Source organism: Crassostrea angulata, chromosome 2 (genome assembly GCF_025612915.1).
Source record: "Crassostrea angulata isolate pt1a10 chromosome 2, ASM2561291v2, whole genome shotgun sequence".
In the NCBI taxonomy this organism is placed as follows: Eukaryota; Metazoa; Mollusca; class Bivalvia; order Ostreida; family Ostreidae; genus Magallana; species Magallana angulata.
Window position 1 is genome coordinate 23,022,421 of NC_069112.1, and position 13,506 is coordinate 23,035,926.

General features: G+C 32.7%; 1 long non-coding RNA gene across 1 annotated transcript; it reads left to right on the plus strand.

Annotated features, from left to right (window-relative positions):
* Positions 1-449: 449 nt before the first annotated feature.
* Positions 450-2,633, plus strand: LOC128173148 (uncharacterized). The gene is made up of 3 exons (XR_008242435.1): positions 450-768; positions 1,663-1,704; positions 2,325-2,633. It is a non-coding gene; the product is annotated as an uncharacterized LOC128173148 (long non-coding RNA).
* The last annotated feature ends 10,873 nt before the right edge of the window (positions 2,634-13,506 follow it).

A 13,506-nucleotide genomic window follows, 5' to 3' on the forward strand; every position in this document is an offset into this window, starting at 1 on the left:
AAAAATAATAATAGCAGCTTTTTTTTATTACAAATAGATATCTTGTTTCTGTCAGCAGTTCGCTAAATTTAAACGCTCGTCGCATCGCAGGCATCAAAGACGTGCCGCCGAAGTACCCCTGCAGTACGCTGGGTTGCTTTGTCGGCATCAAAGAAATGCCGCCATCTCAATGACACACACACTATTTAGCAATGCACCCATGTTTAAGTATGTATTCTACATGACCTTAAAATGCGGACTGATTAGTATTTATTCACATACATAGATATACGCATGCATGTATTTAAATGTGTTAATTGACATACGTTGCTGATATACTGATTCCCTAAACACTATAAAAAACTAGAAAATACCCCCTCTCTCTCTCTCTCTCTCTCTCTCTCTCTCTCTCTCTCTCTCTCTCTCGTACAAATGTTTTAGCATTTAAATTAGAACTAGCTCAGGTAACATGCAGTCAATTGGATAGAGGCTAAATGTACATTGGCGTCCAAAAATTATATATGTATTTATTTCAAGTTACGGGATAATGTCTATGGATTCAAATAATTGGAAATTCATTGTTTAATGATTTAATACATCGTAAGCAAAATATAACTACGAATCACTCATGTGTGTTTTTATAAGTTTACAACAATCAGAAAATACGAATAATTTCCATAACGCGTCTGTCGTATGCGTGTGAATCTGCGTCCCAAAAGCGCTCGTCAGACGATGTAAACACGTGTAGCTGGTATTCCCGATGATGGCGATCTTTTGATGATTTATCAGGTATGTAGATTAGATATACAGTGTATTTTTAATATACCAGATAGCTCAATAACTGTTTTATTGTGATTTTATTATGTTGATGCATTTCTGATCGACTTAGTGTGTTGTTTCGTTCAATGCATGAGGAGATCGAGAGACTGCATTGTTTACATTTAGGCCTATACAATGTACATTGTACATGTAGCTTTATTGCCAGTCCGTTAAATTGTTGATCATTTTCACCAATCGACACGAATCAGTTCATAGTACTTGTACTGACTATATTTAGCTTTACACAGCTGTTTGTTTTTATTTCAATAAGTAAACAATACAAAGACTGTGTGAAAACAGCTGATTTGATTTTCTGAAAATCAGTACAGTACAGGCTAAAAGATGCTGATTTCATTTTCAGGAAATTGATGAACAGCTGATCAATTACACCTTTCTACTGTGTTCAAAATTCTTCCATGACAGTTCATTTATATTGTTTACACATTCATCCAGTTGATATATTAAGATGTTTATGCACATTAATTCTTAATCATTACTAGTTTGTTTTTAGAACTCAGTATATTACTACCATAACACTGTTTGAAATCTTGTCACCTGGGTTCATACTTATGATGCTGTACTATTGGTGATAAAAAAACCCAAATAATAATAAACAAATGACTGCATGTCTCCATCTGATTTTCTCTAAATGAGAAATCTACATTCATGGTCATATATGGTATTGTTTGTGTAGAATGTGCATATGTAACTTTCAAATAAAATTTGAAGTGTTGGTCATTTTACCCATCCATGCATAATATATGTAGACCTTTCACAAAAATGTTCAAATTACTGTTGACATGTCCTTATATGCATGTAAATTAAATTGTATGACTTCTCATAATTATATTTTGTTATTTGCAGAGTAATGTCACACTGATTTGAAAAAAAAGGCTGGAAGAAAATGTAAGTAAATAACATATGTGTATAAGTTCAATAATTTATCATTGAAATAATGACCAATCTGATTATTCTATGAGACAATTCAATTAGAAAAAGTATTTCAAGTACGAATGGTTTCGTTTAATGTTTTAAAATGATTGATACAAACCTATGTTATTTATAAATCTACAATTTGAATATTGCTCATCAACAAATCAACAATACATGGTATGTTTTAATTCACACTGACTGCACCAGCATTATATAATATCAATCAATCAAATCAGTTGTGTGTGTGTGTGAGAGAGAGAGAGAGAGAGAGAGAGAGAGAGAGAGAGAGAGAGAGAGAGAGAGAGAGAGAGAGGGGGGTGTGCATTTTTAAGGTCAGGCCGGGTAAAATAAAGGGGTGCAATTAAACTAATATCATGCACATATCAGGGGTGAGGATGCGAATAATTTCAAATCGATCAAACTGAAAAGCTGTATTTGAATTTGTGCAAAATTAAATGCACATCTAAACATAATGAAATGTTTATTAAGATAAATAAATTCCATTGACTATCAAATTGTAGAAAATCCTCCATTTCAGTCTTTCAGCCATTTTGATAACAAGTTAAACTTACTGAAATATATATAATTTTCAGTTTAGCTGGTACCTGCTTTGTCTTGAGATTTACATAAATGATGTTCTTATTGGTGATCATTTACCCGCACCCTTATCCTGGTGTCATATACAAGATAAAATGATCGAAAGAAAAACCTGAGCTTTAGAAACAGGAAGACTGTGTTTTTGAAGAGAGAAGAGGACCAGAACTAAGAAGTCATACAATAAACACATTGACATAAAAAGAAATTGCAATTTTGAGTTTGCATGCATATGTCAGGTTTAAATGTTGTCACAGAATTTTTTTTCAGAAAGTCCCTTTATCTTCTTGAATCAATAAAACAAATGAACCAAATATAATTGTTTCTATATATATAATTTTGATTGAGAAGTGGAAGGGGGATGGTATATAAATGGGCGGGAGAGAGAGTCTCTCACATAGGAGAATTCAGACTTATTTAAATTTAATATATTGATGTGAACCAAAAATGGCTTTTGATCGCCTTGTTGCAGGATTTACACACTCTCTTTCCTTTCTCAGTAATGAGAAATGAGCGTTTAGAATTTATTTTGTGAATGAATAGATATGCTAACCCCCCCCCCCCTCCTTAATCCTAATCATTCTGCATGTGTTGAATAAAAATAAAAGTCAATTTTAATGAGTGTTTAAATTACAAGTGTAACATGTGTAATACAAAGGTGAATACTGTTGATTGCTTATTGGGGATGGGAAATGGCCTCATACATGGGCAGATCTACATGTATAGTCCCCGTGGCAAATTCTAATTTAATTCACAATTTACATAGTAAAACACCATCATGATGGTACCTGGTCCCTGGCAAACAGAATAAAGTTACCCCTTTGAACCCCCTCCCCAGAATAATATTAACAGACCCAAGCAGTGCTATAGAATATGTAGTCATTGGGCAAAGGCTGCACATAAATAATGAAAAAAATACTCCATATCTTATTTTTTAATATATATTATGAGAACAATTTAGTTAGTTTATTGATATCAGGGGCTTCATTTGTCTCTGTTGACATCTAATCCCTCAAATAATTGTGTACAATTAGCTCTTTTATATTTTTCTCCCATTACTAAAAAAATATTAAGAAACCAATAACTCCGCGAATGCGGTTAACCAAGAGAACTGATACACAACGGTTTTTTGTTTACATCCATGATACAACAGAGGAAATGCGGACGATTCATCGTAACCATCTTGTCTCTTTAAAAATAAATAAAACAGAAGCACTATGTTTAAATAACCATTTACATAATGTACTGTTGAAACATATCCTAAAATTAATTCGGATTATGTGATAAAATGACATCGCGCCTATATCAAAAGAGTTATCGCTCAAAGAGTTACCTCCCTTTTTGGGATCACTTGTGCGTTTGAAATGTGTATTGATTTGAGAGAACTTCTAGATTGAGAAATTAAATGCAAAAGTTCAAGTGCAAGAAGGCTATAGATATTATTAAACTTGGTATGATTTTCTTCCCTTTTACGAGTTCTTTATAAAAACTGATGTTCATTTGTTGAGAGATGAAGGTTTACTTTGTAATTGTAATGAAAATATACAAAAATGCACTATTTTAGGAACAAGTAGCCAGTTTTTAAAGAAATTTACATAACTAGTAAACTTTACAACTGAATGAGCATTGATTTCTATGATGTATGGATAATTTTGAATATGTTGCCATATTACTTACTCTTAAATTTCTTTGCCTTGCTTTTGAACTTTTTGTCTCATTTTAGCATTGACGATTTTTGTCTAAAAGACGCCCACGTGACCCTAAAAAGTCACGTGACCGACAAATTTAGACATGGTCAAATAAAGGAGACCCATATCTTTACAATAACATCCAAAATAGTTTAGAACTATTCATTATGCAGAAATGAATAGACAAAAGCAAAACGACCTCCTTTTACTGCTGTTTAAAATAAAATGTTGCCTTAACTGTCCTGCGAACTTGAAAATTATGTTATATTGGAACTCTTGGTTTTAAAAACATCAATGTAGTGGAGCTGTAATATTATTTAAAGTTATCTCTCTTGGTCCATGGACGAAGAGCGGGGTTGTCATTGACGACCGGTGAAATTTTAGCTAAATAGTAATCCACTTCTTTTCCCTTGCATTATGTTGTTTACTAATTTCACAGGGCGAAAAACCATCTTTAAGCAAGTCCTTAAAGGTGGCTTAAAGGTGACTTAAAGGAGCTTAAAGGCTATACAACCTTTAAGCCGCCTTTAAGTCACCTTTAAGCAAGTGCTTATAGGTCCTTAATGTCCAAACTTCTTTAAGCTACCTTGAAGCCACCTTTAAGCATCTTTAAGTGGCATTTACACTCTCTTTACACTGCCTTTACACTGTCTTTAAGTGGCCTTTAAGTCAGTATTGATCAAGCTGAAGAATAAAAACATATATTAAATGCAAAAGCTCTTTTATAGAGATGGGAGGGGGTCATCCGAGTGATAATATAATTTCCAAGGAAGGGTGGGGGGTGTTCCAGGCGGTTTTAATCGTCGCTCCATTAAACACAGATCGCTATCATCAGCACTGCTCCGATGGACACAGATTGCCATTATAAAATTCTTTATAATTTTTTGGGGGTAATTATTGTAGGGATGAGCGCAGTCTCTGTATCTTAATATGTGCATAAAACTAATTAAAGTATGTTTGTTTCCTATTATAAATTAATCGGTGAAAAAAATCTCTCTCTCTCTCTCTCTCTCTCTCTCTCTCTCTCTCTCTCTCTCTCTCTCTCTCTCAGTTCATCCGGTTATGAAACAAAATAAAGATAATGAACAAAAATTTCATGATTTAATTTGTTAATCGGTTTGAGGTTTGTATTTTTTTTTTCAATTTTCATTATTTCTAACTCTAGATCTGCTAGATACATGTTAAAGATGAAAAGACTCTCAACTGCCTTTGTTATATCGGACAGTATATTACTGCTTTGTTTGTCTAGACATAGTTTTGTTCGTTTGTGTATATCTAATTAGAGTCTATTGTTTGTCCAACTTAAGAAAACCCCTGGAACTAACACAGAATATACAAGATATACACAACAGTTGTGTCGTGTGCCCAGGTGCATGTTTGTGTATATCTAATTAAAGTCTATTGTTTGTCCAACTTATGAAAACCCCTGGAACTAACACAGAATATACAAGATATACACAACAGGTGTGTCGTGTGCCCAGGTGCACGTCAGGGTTTCTAAAGGCGTTGAATCTTAGTATGTACGAGTATACGATAAGTCTAGTAAATAAAAGTTAATTTACATTTGTAATTCATTTTCAAAGTATTATTTCCTAGCTCTGGGTTTCAAAGATGTTACGTCTACAAATTAACGATACATGTATGTAAGAGTAAAATCTTGACGCTAATTAATTAATGTACCGGTGATCATAAATAGGGGTTGATTATTTAAATATATGTATAAGGGTAAATATGTCAAATATACCCGGCCTGGCACATCATACAATTGTATGTACAAGTCATTTGCAATTGCCACATTTAGTAAATACGTCACCGGTAATTGGTAATTTTGTTTGTTATAGAATTGATTGTTTAAAAATCATGTACATACAATTACATGTAAATATTTAAACATATTGGAACGGCGCCGCTATCATGAAAACCGGGAAATTGCGGGAAATTGAACAAATACCCTAATAGTATCAATGCATTTAATAAAAGAAATGATTTCATTTTCTTTCTTACATTTTTATAGCTATAAATTAGATGAACGTATATCTACTCGGTTTAAATGTATTAACTAAGAAAGCCAACTATAGTGAACCTAACGGTTTCCATTTAGGTATAATATATTTTTGTTCACTGAAGACCAAGTTCCATATTTCATTCTAAATACATGCATGCATGTAATTTATAAATTAGATATAATTGATTGTTACAAACTGAATGGTTTGTCAAAATCTTTTCAAGTAAACACATTCAATACAGTGATTCAATATCCACTGATATATAGGATATAAAAACGCTCATATATATATAAGTTGCCGTGGCGCAGAGGATGTGTGGTGATGCTAGTAAACTAAGGGTCCCGGGTTCAATTCTCGCCGTGGCCGGTTTTTTTCGTGTTTTTTTTTTCCATTTTTCTTTCTAGAACAAAAACCGTTTTAATACCTTTTCTTTCATAAAGTTAATACATTTTGTTGGAAATTAAGCACAATATTGAATAACATTTTTTTAAATGGCTTAAAGGTGGCTTAAAGGTAGCTTAAAGGTGGCTTAAAGGTGGCTTAAAGAAGTTTGGACATTAAGGACCTATAAGTTGTCCTTAAAGGTGGCTTAAAGGTGGCTTAAAGATAGTCTTTAAGCTGCCTTTAAGCCATCTTTACGCTTTCTTTAAGCCACCTTTAAGCAATACATATAGCTTAAAGGTAGCTTAAAGGTGGCTTAAAGATCGTCTTTAAGCTACCTTTAAACACCTTTAAGCTATCTTTAAGGAGGACTTAAAGATGGTCATTCATCCTGTGTTTTTTGTTATTTGTTTTGATTCATTAAATATATCATAAAATAGATCAGGCATTTTATTTGAATACTTAATTGTTGCTGATCTTCATTTATTATGATCTAGTATCTCGTGATAATCCGGGAAAATTAAAATGCAAAATAAATACAGACTACTGTTACATTAATTGCACATTTTTGAACCAGCTTCATTTGAATTTGAGCATTGTCGGCCTCAATATGTCGAATAACAGATTTCTCACAATAATTATGCTCATCTTTGGTCTTTTTACCTGTCCAGCGATTAACGAGAAGCCGTGCATTTCTTGAACACTGGTCTGACTTTTCTGAGAAGTCTTGTTTTCTTCAGCACACCATAATTGTACCAACGAGAATCCGATCATGGAAAATATTTTGACAGACGACTGCAATGTTTACATGTTACAATGCGCTGATATACGGCATATGTCGGAAATAGTTTAAAATAATATGCTTGATGAATAAAAAGACAACGAAGATTAAAAAAAAGAAGCGTATAAATTAAAAAAATTATATTAGCTACTGCGAACCGTTTGTGTTAAAATATCGTGAGTACGAGGGTTGTTCGGAAATTATTGAGACATTTACTCTTATTTCCTTGGGGGAAAAGATAAACTCTTGAAATTTCACCAAAACGTACACCAGGATAAAGTTTATCAATGTAAAAAGTTTCTTGTCCATGACATGATTAGATCATTCCTGGTAAACTTACCAATTTGCCATCGCCCAGTGACCTGGCGCAATCACAAACTTACTGCAACGTCATTTTAACGCTTCTCATTGGTCCTATGTTATAAACACTTAACAAACAAAGGGACAGTAGAATCAATTCCTCATTTCTCATCTTTTGTTAAAATTTCAAGATGTCAACATTCGCATATTCTCTCCATTGATTATTTTGAGAGAAAAAAAATCGGGTCATTTCTAACCGAAAGTCAAATTACTGTGAAATGTCTCCTACAGTGATTCTGCGTACATATTTTAGAACTGTTGACATCAGTTAGTGTGTAAAAGTACTTGATATTTAGTAACTTTGTCTGAGTTATAGCTAAACAATTAGTGAAAAAGACAATAAACTGAAGTTCCTTATCCCTTGCCATTGCATATTTTTGTTAAAGCAATTGGGTAGTCTTACATTATCTTTTTCCAAAATTTCCATCAATTTGATGTATATTCGCTACGCTGCCTTGACGTCATTTTTTTATATATTGTCGTTGTCAAATTTCTATTGCATGATAAATATATCTGTATCATATGCGTATTTCAACTCGAACACTAGTGAAACTTGATAAAAAAAAATAAGTCACAATAAATAGCAAAATTTACATATATAATTTGATTTCTTTCATTATAAACTGTAAGTTTTCGGACGCTTAGATAGTTTTCTTATTCTCCAACTTTATGCTTGCGCCGGGTACCCCGACTACCGATTGGTTTATCTATCGCTGTAAACAAAATATTAAACCTTTTTTGAATATTACGTTGTTTAATTATTTGACTGCCGTCACGAGAAAGGGGCCCTTAAGGTCAAAATTTCACAAACTCACTTTTTTGTCAATGCTGATAAGTCAACCGTTTCTGAATACAAATATACTAAGATATCCAAAATATTGTGTGTTTTAAGCATTTTATGACAATTTTAGTAAAAGATGTTAACACGACTTTGACGTAGCTCGTCGAAAACGTCACGACGTCACGAACGTCAAATTTTTTTTTGGCATTGATATTTTTCTTCTATAATTCCTTTCATCGTCTTGAATTGTTTGAAATGAAGTAGAATTAATTTATAATTTTCTACCACTCTAGAGTTTTTACAATTTTAGCAAAAGAGATCAAAACATTTTAAATATCCGGATATAGTTAAAGTTCTGCACACTAACCCCCCCCCCCCGCACATAAGATAAATAGATAAAGGATATCTAAGGAAAACAAATATCAAACTTCTCCCCAACCTTGAAATAAATCAAAGTTATTTAAGCTGCCGAGAAGCAAATTAAATAAGCAAACATGTAACAAACAAAAAAATTGTTAAATTCGATGCCTATGTTTCCCAATTGCATGGCATTGTAAAATTGCATACACGAATTTATTTTCAAAAAGAAAAATATTTATTCTTTTTAATTAACCTTTGGCCCGAAAATTTTATCGCATATTTACTGATATTACTTTTTAAGTATCTTCATAGTTCTAAAGCAAGTTTAAAATCAATTATAGCTGTTTTTGAAACTCGGATGGTATGGTCTTAAATTATTGTCATGATTTCTCTTCTTTTTTATACGTTATCAACACTTAATTCTTATAAAATTACCGATGGAAAAAATCGGCTTTGACTGTCTCACTGAAAAGTAATTACAACTACAAGAATGTAGACAGTTGATTTGAGAAAGAAGATTTTAACAAAAATGGCATCTTATATTTATAGATTAAAAATTACATCCACTAAGTATGATTCCCTCTATTTCTTACGAAAATTGATTGTAATTCACAGCTGTATAGAAAAAAACAGGTCTGAAATCAACTCGGTCCAGTCCTAACCATGCTATTTACCGATCGGTCGAAATCTAAAGAAACCTAAGAAAAATCACTGATTGCACGAACTACCGTATATATATCAGGTTTTTTTCCGCGTCATGTTTTTTCCGCGATTCAGAACTTAGAACTGTATATAACATTTTTTACTATTTCAAAGGCATAGTGGAAATATTATAATATTCAAGATTGTTTAAACTTGTGAGGAAGGAGGGTAAAAGTAACTAAATTGCCGCTCTTAATAATAAAAAAAAAATGGACAATAAAACCATTTACTCGATTTCTTTAATGTTAAATAATTACCGATAACTATTTTCAGAGACGCAAACAGTCATAAATAAATAGATCATGTACCGTTACATATACCAGTAGCTCAGGTATAATTAGACATCGGTTTACGCAAGAAAAGCGACCATTTTAATAAGCTTGTCAATGGATTATTAAAGAAATTACGAGGCTTACATACTTGTTATCTGGCGCTTGTACGCCGATTCCGCTATTTCTACCTCTAAACTTACTGATCACAGTTCATTGTACTTTAACATACCTGTTTACTTCATAAGAAAAGAAAGAACTAATTTATGAGAACAAAACTTTGTATCAAATTTACGCTGATATATTTCCTGCGATTCGGAAATCGTCGCGAACAAAGCGGAAGTTGGATACACGCGGAAAAAACTGATATATGGTATATAATCATGATGATGCCAAACTCAAATTCCCATATCAGACGCGTTGGCTACAGCTTTCATCTATCGTTCTGGTGTACATTAACAATAATTTAATGATCTTTGCTTACTTTTTACGATCAATTCAATTCATTAATTTATTAAATTAAAGATGTAAATATAAACAATAAAGTACTTTCTTCGGTCTTCGGTGATACATGCGGGTTATGGCCATAAAGATAGTAAAATTTCAGAACGCGGGTTACATCGCTACTTTTTGTTCATGTTTATTGTTTAAATATACTAGTACACACCTAATTAAGTGTATCAAATACGGCAGACCAACAAAATACAAAAGGCACCCCGCGTGCTGAATCTTCACTTCTATTTAATCGCTTTGTAAGTTCACGCATACCGTTGTATTTTTGTGAAGCGATTTTTTTAAACCATCATTGTTGAAATATGTAAGCATTTTCACTTCTTTTTTTTTTCAAAATATAAGATTGCAAGTAAATTTCAATAAAACTTCTGCATTAATTATGTTTATTCGTTTGCACTAATTGATTGTACAGTGCCGATAGACATAGCTTATACTCTGCAAGAACATTTTTACATATTGACTAAATTTAATTTTCTTATTATCGATGTTACACGATTAATGAATCTCTCTCTCTCTCTCTCTCTCATTGAATACAAATATCGGTCAAGTGATTATCGATTTTAAACAAAATGACAAATTAAATGATGCAAGTTGCATACGGTATTCCGAAGTTTTAAGAAATATCGCGATTCTCGGATTATTCTCAAGATTGTTGCTGAAAGACAATAACAACCATAGGAGATACCCCTGTTCCATACCTCTCTGTAACATCCATCCATGAGTTGTGTTTTGTTTGGACTGTGTAACATTCATCCATGCGTTGTGTTTTGTTTAGAAAGTTGGACCAAACATCCCTCGAATAACCGACTAAGCTCCAAGCCGTACGTGGCACTCTGTCCAGTTTGCTTTTCTCTCCATCCTGTATCCGATGTATACACGTTTTCTGCTATGCAAACTGAATTTACCTCTGTTTTCTAAAGAGTTCCATTGAGTTGAACCTAACTCGCAAATCGGAAGTGCTACGTTAACGATAAGCTGAGTGAAACGCTCGTATACATGGATGTCCAGAAATCGTAAATGTATTTTTACGATTACGATTACGATTCACGAATTGTTAGTAAAACGGTCTCCAGGTGTTCACTGTTTGTAGTATATTATACTTATTAGTATATAGTTTTGTGCAGCAGTATATGCTGATAATTTATTGCAAATATACTAAAATGTGTTCCAAAAACTTTTCAGTGACATAGACGCAGCACTGTTAAGGTTAACTTTGTGGTCGCGTAAAAGTGTTTTAAATAAAAAGCAGAAGAATTTTGAAGTTACGTAAAAATGGTCAAAATAGAAAAGGTTAATAATCCATTTGAAAAAAAAAAAGTATTAAAAAGAGATTTGCTAACTGTAGTACATTGTATATGCATATTGTACATTTATTAAGATTATTAAGATGCTCAGTTTACTACAGTGTTAAAATCATTCATTGCAGTCTGAAAATAATATGCACTAGTTTGTGCAGTCAGTAATACATGCATATTAATACCTCTATAGTTAGGATGTAATCACACAATACTGTATAAAATAAATGTTTTTTCACCATGTTGAGTAAAACGTTAAATTTTACTTTTATCATTCACTATCTATACATTAATTTTATAAAGAAAACATTGTGAAAATTATTGCAGATTTGAATACTTACTGATTACAGTGGTCATAACTGTGCTTGTACGGTCGTTATCATCGTCATCAGTGAAGCTGCTAGGAGAGCAGGTACAGTACCGATCAGACCAAACCTAACAGAAAGTAAACCCCAACTAAACCCTGGGTTTACTTTCTGGGTTTACTTCGGGTTTACATGTACTAGAGTGGATCCAGAGTAAAGGAGATACAATCTTTAAGCCACCTTTAAGCCACCTTTAAGTCACCTTTAAGCTGAGCTTATAGGTCCTTAATGTCCGATCTTCTTTAAGTCACCTTTAAGCATCTTTAAGTGGCATTTACGCTCCCTTTAAGTTGTCTTTAAACCATCTTTAAGTTCCCTTTAAGTCAGGTTTGATCAAACTGAACAATAAAAACATGTATTAAATGCAAAAGCTCTTTGTAGGGAGGGGAGGGGGTGATCCGAGTGATGATATAATCACTAAGGAAGGGGTCGGGATGTTCTAGGCGGTTTTATTTTTCGTGCCATTAAACACATATCGCTATCATCAACACCGCTCCGATGGACACAGATTGCCGTTATAAAATTCTTTACAATTTTTTTTCAAAATTATTGTAGGGGTGAGCGCAGATTCTGTATCTAAATTTGTGTATGAAATTATATTTAATTATGTTTGTTTCCTATTATAAATTAATCGCTGAAATATCTCTCTCTCTCTCTCTCTCTCTCTCTCTCTCTCTCTCTCTCTCTCTCTCTCTCTCTCAGTTCATCCGGTTATTAAACAAAATAAAAATAATGAATCAAAACTGCATGATTTAATTTAATAATCGGTTGAAGGTATGTATTTTTTCAATTTTAATTATTTCTAGGTCTAATTCTAGATCTGCTAGATACATGTTAAAGACGAAAATACTCTCAACTGCTTTTGTTATATCGGGCAGGATATTACTGCTTTGTTTGTTCAGACATAGTTTTGTTCGTTTGTGTATATCTAATTAGAGTCTATTGTTTGTCCAACTTAAGAAAACCCCTGGAACTAACACAGAATATACAAGATATACACAACAGGTGTGTCGTGTGCCGAGGTGCAAGTCAGTGTTTCTAAAGGCGTTAAATCTTAGTATGTACGAGTATACGATAAGTCTAGTGAATAAAATTTTATTTACATTTGTAATTCATTTTCAAAGAATTATTTCCCAACTCTGTGTTTTAAAAATATTACGCCTACAAATTAAAGATAAATGTATGTAAAAGTAAAATATAGAGGCTAATTAATTCATGTACCGGTGATCATAAATAGGGGTTAATTGTTTAAATATATGTATAAGAGTAAATATGTCACATACCCGGCCTGGTACATCATACAATTGTATTTTCAAGTATATGTATACATCATTTGCAATTGCCACATGCAGTAAATACGTCACCCGTTATTGGTAATATTGTTTGTAATATAATTGATAGTCTAAAAATCATGTATACAAGTAAATGTTTAAACATACTGGAACACACCTCACAGCCTTATTAGCATAATCGGAACCTTTCTGATTTTTATATTCACGAAAGAATGAAAAAACCCGAGAAAGTCAAAACTTCGTATATTTCGGGATTTTAACGAGACCAGTCTCATACTCGTGAAAATCGAGAGAGGAGTTCAAATGGAAAAAGTAAGTAAAAGGTTTTTGTTTCTTATATTGGCAAGCTTTTAAATTATTTAAAGTTGCAGAACAATTGTTTATTAAT